Source organism: Anarrhichthys ocellatus, unplaced genomic scaffold, assembly GCF_004355925.1.
Source record: "Anarrhichthys ocellatus isolate YVR2014 unplaced genomic scaffold, GSC_Weel_1.0 scaffold19, whole genome shotgun sequence".
Taxonomy (NCBI): Eukaryota; Metazoa; Chordata; class Actinopteri; order Perciformes; family Anarhichadidae; genus Anarrhichthys; species Anarrhichthys ocellatus.
In genome coordinates this window covers 7,316,646-7,328,544 of record NW_022280049.1, presented here as the reverse complement: position 1 = coordinate 7,328,544, position 11,899 = coordinate 7,316,646, and the positions used below count along the sequence as shown (strand labels likewise).

The window sequence follows — 11,899 nt, the reverse complement described above, 5'->3', positions numbered from 1 at the left end:
GCCATAAAAGTGAGAGCAAAATCTGCTATCTACCACTTGACTTTACCTTTCATAATTCTGACACTTCAGTGAGTTTTAATGTTCCCAGAAGCTACAAGAATAACACGACTGCCATATCAGCAGCCCTTTTTGTTATGATAATGTAAGGAACAACACAAAGTTTTAGGACCCCCAACTCTTTGAAGCTCAAAGGAAATCTCTAAAATGTACACACCTTTTCTTAAGATGACACATTTTTACTCTTCTAAGCTTGGGAAATAAGAGGGTTCCCCCCCCCCCCCCCAGACAGCCCCTCTGCTATTGAAACACATTCAGTTTTATTTTCTAACAGGTTTAGTCATGATGGATTGGATAGCCGTATATCAAATATAATCGTCTTAGTGCAGTTTTCTCCTCTTTTAGCGTGCAGAATAGTCAAAGTTGATATGAAAAAACACACCTGAAAGCATTCCTCAAAGAACTGAGGGAAGTGAATGCGGCATTTAAAGCCCTTTTCAAAGCAGCTTATTGCTTCCATGTGGCAACGATTCAGGCTGGATTTCCACCTAAACTGTAGAAATCTCTTACCGTGAATTGCTAAATGATGTTTGTGAGGCAGAAGTAAGATGATGTGCCAGCAGAGTGTTGACAAAGGCCACTGTGAGCTGATATGTTTGTAGGGAGTGTTAATGACTGTTAAAGGCCTATTCATGTTTTGTGCATTGAATTACACTGCTGAAATATGATGTCTGTCAAAGTAAAAGGGGAAATATTTACTCTACCTTTGCACTTACTTTAACTTTTAAAAGTTAAGGGGTATTGTAAAACATGCTGAATCCCTGTTTTTCAATTTTATGCATTTGAAAAAAATACATTGTGATAGCTACTTTGTCATTTTCTTTTATAAATGTCTTACTTACAGACAGTGATTGTGTTGCTATCATGTGCATTTAACTTTTTTAATCATTGGCCAAAAACCATGAATTAGTGGGTATGTGGACGCATTTCTTCAGTGGTGGGATTTGAACCCACACCTCCACAGAGACTGGAACTCAAATACAGCGCTTTCAACCACACTACCACATGTGTTTGTAAACTAAGATACTCAATGCTTGTTTCAAATTTCACAGCCTGGGCAATGATTGACTAGTTATATAAAAACATGGCTGGCAATTTGAGAATGGATGGAAAGGGTAGTCAGCATGGAACCACACATCATCTTCTAATAACTGTTGCTTCACACAAGTTCACTACACTTAGCAATGCATGCAACTCAGAATGAGGATGACCATCACCTCTCTCGCTTTACCAGGTACCTTTCATTGTTAATGGCAGTGGTGGGATTTGAACCCACGCCTCCTAAGAGACTGGAGCCTTAATCCAGCGCCTTTGACCACTCGGCCACACTACCTGTAAATGCTACATTTGCATCAGCTTCTTGAGACGAATATTTGATGTCCACTGCAGCACTAAAAGGTGAAGACATTTCCTTCAGACAATTGGGGAAATGACTGCTTAGTCAACTGAAAAGATTGAATTATGAGAATGGATTGAAATGCACCTTATCTAAAGCATTTACAAATAGCAGTGGATGGCTTCGATCCATCGACATCTGGGTTATGGGCCCAGCACACTTCCGTTGTGCCACTCTGCTTGCTCTTAAGGGTATGCGAAAGGTAAAGAAACACATTTTATTCATAACCCATTAATCAAAGGTAATCATAGGAAAATCTTGAAACTTGTGAGTTTTCTTTAATGTCATCAGATGAAGACTAAACTAAAGAAACTAAATAACAGCAGCAATAGCAAACCATGTTCTCCCACTTAAAGAGATTGGGACACAACCAAAGTTGATGCGTTCATGTAACTTGGATCACCATAAAAAAAACAGATCACAAAGGGGTTCCAGCTAATTTTGCACATAAGTAACAGAACGACTGAAATATACTGACAGAGCTCCAACTGGGACATGCGTACGTCTCACTTTAAAAAACAATGGAATGCTGTTATTCCCATTGGACAATATGGTTAAAGAAGTTTGATCAACCTTACTATCGCATTTGACTCAAACAACTGCATTATTATTACCGTTATATGAACTTTACCCTTTGCTCATCTTCAATATCCAGCTATTGTACAAGATACCAAGTCCCTTGGGGAACAGGAACAGTGTTCATATTAAAGGTGCAATAGGATAGCTGTCTTCATTTCCATTTATTGTCTGTTTGTTGCTCAGCAGCCAGCACCACGTGTTACACAAATTAACCCCAAGGCCACTGACGCATGCTTGCTATGATGTGAAGGAAATTGTCTGCTCAAAACATATTCATTGATTTGGAGCAATCGCACAAACATATTCTGCAGCTGGGAAAGCTCTCCATCTCAAATGTCACACTAGAGTAATCAGTTTGCACTGCTGTGTGATTATGTTCACGGAGAACGTGTTACCCGGCAAAAGTACATAAAGCTGTAAATAAAGAAAATGAAAACATCTCTGGCCACTTTTAGCTCTGCACAGAGAGATTTGCAACCCGGCTCCTGGCAAAGAAGATACATTTTTTTCCCCCATTTATAATAAGAGGAATACAAACAGTAGCTCATACTGACATGAAAAATGTCATGTTTCAAAGGTATGATTATATTATCATACCTTTTATGACTGCAATTTGTGATTTTAATTTGATGAAGAACCAAAGATTAAGTGTTCTGAAGTGGAGTTATGTGAGGCACTTATCCATTGTCAGTAGGTGGAGAAACAGACAGTCGTAGCAGCACTGGTGCAAAGCAATGTACTGCTGTGGACGGGGGCAGCAGCAGAGCGTATTTCAACCACCTGAAAGAAAGTCACCCAATAACAGAAAAAAAAAGAACTGATCGAGGCAGCGGTAAACCAGCAATCTACGTGTTCTGTGAGGTTAAATTACTGTTTTTGTGAATTGAGTATGGTGGGTTTGAATAGGGCATAGCCGCATCAGTTCTCCATCTGAAAGGGCTGTCTGACGGCAAGCTAAAATGGTGAAAATATTCTGAACATAGCGTACACATGTTCTGATATTGAATTTCTTAAGGTGGGCCTTTCTTTTAAGTGGTTTAAATACATAAAAAATGTGTCTTGTATCCGGATTGTATGTACATACAATTTAACTCGATAACATCTACACCTGATGTCACCAGTGTCCACATTGAGATCCCATTGAGTTCTGACAGCTGAACAGATGAAGTGGGCGATTATGTATTTCCACCCACTAGGATTTTTTAACACCCGCACGCACCCGAGCCAATACACTCCGACCAACCCACACCAAAATTATCCTTTAATCAACCTTTATGCATTATAGTTGTCCAATTTTCAAGACTGAGGACTGAGACAACGACACATTCTGTGTGTGTGTGTGTGCGTGCGTGTGTGTGTGTGTGTGTGTGTGTGTGTTTGACAGAGATAGAGAGTGACAGAGGAAAGGGAAGAGGAGTTGGAAGGTGTTCTTTTGCACGCAATATTTCTACAAGATATTAAATAAATGCAAGAATAATCTACATCTAAATAAGTTCTTAATCATTTACTAACACTTTATAAATGATGTTATTAATTATCTACAACTCCTTAATAATTGGTTTGTAATATATATATATATATATAATACTTAATTTACACATGGGGAATCCATCATTTATAAAGTATGAAAACACAATCATGAAACACATAATAGACCAGCTTATTAATCAATAATAAAACATTTATAACTGTTGTTATAAATGGTTTACTAATGAGTGTTAATGTAGGAACAATGCTTTATAAATGATGAATTAAGTGTTTACTCATACTTACCTAATGCTTCATAGCGTTTAGTTATTATAATGTGTTACCCATTACAATGACACAACAATGCCTACACATATGCAGCAATTCATCTCAGTTCACACATTATAGGCTTAATTCAATTCCTAAACCATAAACATGTAGCCTAGAATGCATGCTCCGCAGACACCAAATATTGACATCGGTGGTCTCATAGTGAGCAGCAGTACTTTTGTGTCATAAGGAAGTCTATGAATACTTTTGAAGCAAGGTATTATTTTATGGTAGTTAATGAAAACTGGGATCCACCATGTGACAATATTTTCGATTGAGCTGAACCTTCATGCTGTATGTTACCGAATGTAATTATGAATATCATTTCCTCTAATGTTCTCAAGGAGACAAACTAGAACGGAGAGATGGTGTCTGCTTCCTCCAACAAACACACTCAGGACGGACATTACGCATTCCAGATGTCAAGCCATGCTGGTCTATTGTTATCTTTATTGTCATCAGTGAGTCAGTGAGTACGCATGAATAACAGCTGCACCACCGATTTGTGAAGCGTGACTCTGTTAAACCGGGGAGATAAAGGATTTATTGCTCTCGTAATTGCAGTTTTTCTTTAATTTTCAGGGAAACGGATTGAAAAGTTCACAATTTATTTTAATGAATGCCAACTCAGGTGTACCTATTGAGTCACAATTAATATTGATATTTGGTACATGTCAAACCAAATTAAGGGAATACCAAATGTCTCAATAAATGAAATAAACATTTTTCAGATAATTCTTCGACTGCCAAAGAAACCAACAGACACATCATTTGGCCACTGCGGTACTCAGAATGTTGAGAGCTAAAATAAACTATAAGTTCAGTCTAAGTTCAGGTCATCAACAGCCAAAAAGCATAGGGGGGATGATTTGTTAAGTTTTCCCCATTTGAAATGTATTTAATTTAATAAGAGGAGCAGAATGGAATTCATTTGGAGGGCATTGCTTATGCATGCAATTCAAATCAGTTCTAGTGGGAATTTAACAGTGCGCTGTGCGTCCTTTTTAAGTTTCATGACTTGCGTCAGATTTGGGAGGCAGAAAAGCACATTAACACCATGTGCGTGTGACTTCTGCTATGTATAAATCAGATGGGACTCGACATTTTAATGGCCAAATTACATGGAAATACTAAAAATAAGATTATGGGGCACATTCAAAAATAAGATTGCATGCAAACTCGGCTGGCCGCTTGTGTAATCCTCCCATGGCCTTTGGCAACTTGTGACCAGCTCTCTCTCTCTTTCTCTCTCCAATGTAGACTGAAAGTTAAAAATTACTGAAAGGAAACTGAGCTCAGAAGAAAGTTAACAAGTTTTTGACAGGAAACCGTGAGGAAATGTTAAAACCAGCATTATAAAGGCTACTACAGTGCAATTTATTCATACTAGCACACGCCTGGGATGAGTTATTTGAGCTTTAAAGTTTATTTGTAGGCATGCACGCTAGTTTCACAGCACTGCTTCCCATAACTGGCTGTCTAACTGACTCCTCGATATGGTTGACGTCTGATTTGTTGTACTGTCTCAGCTCAATAATGGATTTTTGCCGAAGCACACTAGAACACCACTACAGGCTGAACTGAAATTACAGTTGAATATTAACCTGTCAGCCATAAGAACACTCGGGAAAGCTCAGGACAAAGCAGCTCCAGTCATGAAAGTGTTTTTCTTTTGCTGGATCCAAATGCTCGCTCACTCAAAGCTCGATAGAAGATCCGACAGTCAGCAAATGGAAATGGGTATATTATATATTATATATATATATATACACACTAATGGGGGTGATTGGGAAATGTGGCAATATACAGTGGGTAAACACACTAAGGGGGGGCTGGTGGTGGGACTAGGAATAGCAGGATCTGGAGTGACAGGTGGGGTAGTGATTGGCAGGCAAAAGTGGACAGAATTGATGCCATGACAGCCAAATATATGATTTCATTGTTATAAACAGCCCAATAACATGTATTGTAAATATTATAATGGGTGGGTCTTAATTGGTATTATTTAGTGCCACAAGCTAAGAAACTTAAACACAGAATTGTAAGGCAACAGGTTGTTTTGGATGCTTATATTAGTTACACTGAGACTGATATGAGGCCCAGAAACTCAACACAATGCATAATACAACACAGTGTAGCAGGCAGCTGTAGGATTAAAGGAAGTGCTTCCAAAACAGAAACACCAGAACAGAGCTGACTTAAAACAAATGTCAAACAAAGGCAGCTTTGTTAACTCATGAACAATAGCTTTATATACAGTCAGATATACAGTCAGTGAGTAGCTCACAAACTACTTTACAGTGAGGACCTAGAATGATCCCGACTTATCAATCAGTCATTGCATAGTAGAAAGAGGCATCTTTATTGCCTGGCTGTCAGTTTGGAGACCGGGCACACCTCTATATGACCTGTCTGACATCAAGAGCAATCAAGAGCTCTTTTGGAAGATGGGACGTGTCTGTACTGTTTTGCGTTTACACTAGTTAGTTAGTTTAATAACTGTCAATTGTATTCGTTAATTTGATTTTTGGTTGAGTGCACCCTCTACTGGCTACTTATACTATATTTGATCCATCCAGACTCACCTGGCCCACCGGTCCCTACCAATATGTCATAGCCACTGTATCCACCACTGTGTACTGTGAATCACATACAGTCATTTAGTTGATCACAGAGGAAGGTCTAATTGATGATCCAGTGTGAGATATTCTTGCTCCTACATTACTGAGCGGTTTGGGTGACTAAACAGATACTTGTTGAACAGTAAAGTATGGCGCGTGGAGGTATGAATTCCCACTCATTCATTCTCATTACCAGCTGGTTAAACTCCGACACTTGTTCAGTGGCCCTACACGTCAAACTATGACGCTCTAGCTACCCCTCTAGCATCATTTTTGGACTTATCGGGGACGCAAAGTCAGGTTTGCGCTCGTTGCACAGTGTCTTTGCAAAGGAAACGTACAGTATCTGCTCATTACATTCAAACTGCATTTTCAAAATAAACTTCCGATGTAGGTTTATAACGGAGACTGGATTTACGTACATCTTTTTATTTGCTGCTCTTTGATTTGATTCCACTATAACTAGGCCTACGAAGAAAGTGGACACACATTTTGATCAAAATTAAGGTCTACAAGTTTGAAAGAGAACCATGTATGTCATATAATCAACTCTACAGAAATACTCAGTATATTATTGATGCTTTGGCTATTTCCCTAGTAGAAATAACCAGTTTGGCTATTGACACTTTTACATTGAAACTAACTTATCCATTCCTCCTAGTTACTCTGAAAACATTTCCAAATTCCTTTCCCTTCTCTCAACCCTACTTCCAATCACGGAACAAAGTCAGTTCTATATTTTCCTTATACACACACACACACACACACACACACACACACACACACACACACCTATAAAAATCCATTCCTCCACTCATCTCCTGAACTGGCTGTTGTAATCTCTCCCATCATAAAATAGACCCTGTCTCCATGTGTGAGAGGCAATCTGACGTATCACGGTCCTGCAGCAGTGAAACACTTTGTGTCCTTGTTTTGTCCGACAGAAGCTGCCACACTGACCCTGTCTGCATGGCTCGAGTACAACAAGTACAATGATCACCATTGGTCAAGCATGGTTTCACAATGGGACTAATCAAAGCTAAATACTTGGTCGAAGTCTAAAATAAGTTAACTTAAGTGAGTTGAACCCTCCCGGCCTCTTCCTCTGTAAGCCTCTACTGATGCAATCCATCACAACAGAAAATGAGTTCTGTCTCAAGGAAGCAATCAGGTCTGGCCAGCCTTATCCACACGTTGCATCATGCCTTTCTTGTGGCCTGACATGGCTGTAGCTGGCAGTTAGTATTAATACAAGATGATGGAGGGTGGGTGTAGAGTGTGCGTTTTTAACTTCTTACCTTTTAAACACTAGCCCTATTTTTAGGCCTCTGCTTGAAAATGGCATACCCATACTAAAGAGACCACAATTCTGTAACTACAAGGTCTATTTTAATAATTTTGATGCTAGATTCAGATAACACTTGTGAGATTGTTCAGATGGGTAAATATTGTGTATATGTTGAAAAAAAGGCACTTTTATTGATATTATGTTTTTGAAATAATGCAGCTGAGAGCCTAAACACTCTCCCAAATCATAGCACAACCGATCAGTAGTCCTAGAATAACGTTTGGCTGGGATAAAGTGAAGAATAAGAGGCTTTTAGTACAGAGAGGTCACGCGAGGTCGTCATTTTGGAACCAGCTGTTGCAGCTCTAACATTGTACTTTTATATACTATATAACTATATACTTCACTTTTTTTATGACTCATGTTATTCAATACATCCAAATACAGCCGTTTGGAATAATTTTGAGAGCCAGGGTCCTCTCAGAGCCTGTGTCTGTTTCTCATCCATTGGGATTTTCTCAGTTGCTGTGTGTGTATGGGCTCTAGCTCAGCCTATCATCGGTCGATTTCAGTCAATGAGCCCGCCTTCGACGAGTCAGAATGCTCGTTCGAGTTGAACTGCGCCTCGCCTGGAAAGCAGACGAGAGCAGGCGGACGTAGAAAGGGGCGTTGACAAAAACTGCGTTCAAGTCAGACTGTTTTCAGCCGCCTTCACGGAATACACAGGAAGTCATCGGATAGTTTACATCCTGTTTGTTACATCTGTAGCACCTGTATTCTTCGGACCACGTTTGGAAGACTATGGCTGAAGAAATAGTGTTTGCTTTCTTGATCGCCAGTTAAGGCAGAAGAGATCCCTCTACTTTACCATGAAGTTGGACTTGGACGGAGAAGGTGATTTGTTTTATTTAAATATTTAAAATGAACCAGAACATATGGCCACGGTTAAGAAAGTAAATTTAGCATCGTATCCTCATGTTTAATGATCCTCCAATGTTAGGCAATTTATAAAACTAAAAACAGTAGAATAATCAAGGAATGTAATTTATAACAATTTATATTTTTTTATTATTTAATAAAAAGGATGGCATTGTGGTGAAACATGGTTTTCATAATTCAATAACTGTTCCCTATATGGTTAAAGAGTTCTTTAGAATTCTCTAAAGAATCAGCTTCATTATTCTTCTTCTAGGTTGGTTCCAAAAATACCACGTTTTGTGGAGGAGGTCGTCCCTCTGTACAGTGCCACTGACTTCAGAAGTCACCTCAGGCTCTCAAGAGGACAAGTGGAGGTAGGCTTATCTACAGCGTTTCAAGGCTAAATACAATCACTGACATTTGCATGTCAGTTTGACTCTCTTCTTTGCTAACTAGGACCTTATGACCCAGCTGGGACCACACTACATAAACAGACAGCAAACCAAACTACCTGTCTGTAACAGTGTTCTCGCCTGTGTGTGGACTCTGTCTAACCAGGAGTCATATAGGGGTGTGGCAGACAGAGTCAACATCTCAAAATCTACACTTTCAACACATCTCCATCACTTCTGTTCCCTGGTCACTACACATCTGTCCCATCACATGTCGTGGCCTACAGGGGAAGCACTCCACACGTCCCAGTTACACTTTGCAACAGCTGGATTTCCAAATACAGTCTGTGCTGTCGATGGATGTCACATTCCCATCGTCAAACCACATTGCAACAATCCCATAGCCTATTATAACCGGAAACAATTCTATTCCATCATCCTCACCGGATTCTGTGACAGTAAACGGCGCTTCTGTCATGTCAATGTAGGTCACCCTGGTAGTTGGCATGATGCCAGAGCATTTCGCAACACTGATGTTGCACGGCTTTTGGAAGAGGATCCTCAGGCCCTGGTCCCAGAGGGAATGCACATCATCAGTGATTCGGCTTATCCTCTGTTGAGAAAACTGATGAAACCTTACCGGGATAATGGCCACCTAACCGCCAGGCAGCGGCGCTTTAACCAAAAGCTCACTGCGGCTCGTGTGGCCATCGAACATGCTTTTGGCCTCCTGAAATCCAAGTTCAGAAGGCTCAAATGTCTGTACATGAAGGAAGTGGCAAGTATCAGTTCAACTGTCACAGCATGTTGCATCCTTCACAACATTTGTGTGGAGTCAGGTGACCAACTTGATGAAGATGAGCAGGGTCTTCAACTTAGCGAGGACATTGATGATCCACATCCACCACAGCCCAACAACCAAGATGCATCCCAGTACAGAGACATGATCTGTGCCCAAATATACGGACAGTATACACCTTCACACTACTTTCAGTTAAAATTTTCTTTCCACATGTTTGTGAGCTGGTGTGCAGGATGCCACAGGGTGATGACAGGCACTTCAGGTCAAACGCAAAGCAGAAATCAACCTTGTAATATTTTAAAGACATTCCCTTTGCCTCTACATCAGGGGTCACCAACCTTTTTTAAACTGAGAGCTACTTCAAGGGTACCGAGTAGTACGAAGGGCTACTTATTTGACACAAACTTCCTGAATAACAAAATTGCACAGATCACCTTAATAATAATAATATATGTGAAGAGACTGTTTGATCACATGTCAGTTAATTATTCCTCACAATAATTATTAATAAAGATTTCCACAACAATGATGGTATAGCTACACATACATATTTAAACATGCAACTTTTATTTCTGTTAATCTGTTTCAACATTTGAAAGTCAGAGGTATCACATCTCTGATATTTTTGTATCATCACATGATCAAAGCTGATTACTTTTGCACATAGCGCCTGCTGGTGAATGATCCAGTGGTAATGTAGAAATTTTGCGAAGTCTGGGTCACCTTTGCATTGCACAATGAAGCCTGCATGCCGGCCCGTCATCGCAGGAGCCCCGTCTGTTGTCACTGACACCAGCTTTTCCAATGGTACCTTTTTCTCAATGAAGAAACTAGTAAAAAGTCTTGTCTATAGCCGAGGGGGGGATCCAACCCTCCGAGGCGCGCGAGCGTCTTCAGGCGCCTCATCCTGGCTGTCCGCTGTGCGCCTCCGGGTACCCAACTCTCTTAACTCTCTGCAAGCGTTTTTGATTAAAAAAGAACAGCAACTACAATTGTAGACGGAGCTCCATAATGACTAGTGTTATTTTTAGAACATGTCTTGCGGGCAACTCACGTGGTCCCTACCGGCGACAGGGTGCCCGCGGGCACCGTGTTGGCTACCTCTGCTCTACATCATCAAGACTTCTGCTGTGCCTCCACGTGGCAGCTCATGGTAACTGGGTGCAAGAACCCAGGCAAAATCAGCAGGGGATCATCGATTAGTGGTTATAGTGGTTATAGTGGTCAGGGTACACCAGCCAAACACTGCTAGTTTTGTAGAGTTAGTTTCTTAATGAAATTTATCAAAAACACAGACACATGAATATTGGTAAACATTTTTTATTTCTTTCAGTAGTCCAATCATTTCTTGTTGCTGTTTGAGCATTTGACCCATACAAGTCAACATTTTCTTTTTAAATCTCACTCTTCTTCTCTCTTTCAGTCGCCTCCACCTCGCCAATTCCGGCCCCACCAGTGACTCCAGTGCACTGGTCCTTCGTTCAGCGTGGGACTGGTAGGTGTCATGAAAGGACTGTTGCTCGCTGCCTTTTTCCCCCTAGGTGCTCTTGTGTGTTGCGTGGCAGTTGAAGGACCGGGTCGCTGTTCGTCAGCATCGCACGATTCCACAGTTGATGCCATCTGACTGGGGAAAAGTGGTGTGGAAAGGACCGTCCCTGGAGGTGCACTCCCCACCCCGGAGCCAGCAAATATTTCATCCATTTGCTGTAAAAGGACACAACAAGATTCCATTAAAAATCATATGTACAAAGTGGTTATTTCACGTTTGTCTGCAGAGATACAACTATGTTACATAGTTAAATTGTAGGTGGTAAAATACTGACCGGGGAAAATGGATGGAAGATTGATACCAAGAGTCCAACTAACATTTAAGATGTGTACACAGAGCAAGCACTTACCAAGTAGTATTCCCAGGTGATATTGCTCTCTCCTGTTGCCCGAGATCGATCTTTGGCCCTTTTGTAAGTCATCAGCAGGTTTCCCAGTTTTTTCCGAATTATTCCGTTGGTGAATTTGTATCCTTTGCCAAGGCTTGCCAAGGCTTGTATC

General features: G+C 40.5%; 1 non-coding gene across 1 annotated transcript; it reads right to left on the bottom strand.

Annotated features, from left to right (window-relative positions):
- Positions 1–1,308: 1,308 nt before the first annotated feature.
- Positions 1,309–1,390, bottom strand: trnal-aag (transfer RNA leucine (anticodon AAG)). The gene has a single exon. It is a non-coding gene; the product is annotated as a tRNA-Leu (tRNA).
- Positions 1,391–11,899: the final 10,509 nt, after the last annotated feature.